The sequence below is a fragment of the Triticum aestivum genome, chromosome 3B (assembly GCF_018294505.1).
Source record: "Triticum aestivum cultivar Chinese Spring chromosome 3B, IWGSC CS RefSeq v2.1, whole genome shotgun sequence".
NCBI classification, from domain to species: domain Eukaryota; kingdom Viridiplantae; phylum Streptophyta; class Magnoliopsida; order Poales; family Poaceae; genus Triticum; species Triticum aestivum.
Genome location: NC_057801.1, coordinates 808,248,183 through 808,248,819, shown reverse-complemented (window position 1 = coordinate 808,248,819; position 637 = coordinate 808,248,183).

The window sequence follows — 637 nt, the reverse complement described above, 5'->3', positions numbered from 1 at the left end:
TTTCGACCGTAGCGCTCCAACACAAGTCCGTTTCGTCCGTTTTGCGGTACGCCACACCCCTCCCGATCAACAGGACCCCCGTTTCGACCGTAGGAGGTCCGTTTCGTCCGTTTTGCGGTACGCCACACCCCTCCCGATCAACAGGACCCCCGTTTCGACCGTAGGAGGTCCGTTTCCTCCGTTTTGCGGTACACCACACCCCTCCCGATCAACAGGACCCCCGTTTCGACCGTAGGAGGTCCGTTTCCTCCATTTTGCGGTATGCGCGACTAGGCGTTCGAGACCCCGCCCGTATGTACACATATGTGACCGTATTTTCTTTCTTGCACCCTGGCCGCTGTACGTACGTGTACATGCTACATGCGCGCCTCTACTACGACACATGAGCGCCTCTACTACGACACGTGCGCACCTCTAAATCGACCAGTATGTACGTACACGTTCACGACCAGGATGACAATGCTACGTACGCTTCGACTAGGTGGGTCCCGACTGTCAGGCACTTCCTTGCCTGTGAAGATGTAGCTGGTGGGTCCTAGCAGTCAGGGGGGCGAATCGTTTTTTTGCCCGGATGCACTTCCTTGCGTGCGAAGGTGTAGCTGCTGGGTCCCAGCAGTCAGGGGGGGCGAATCGTTTT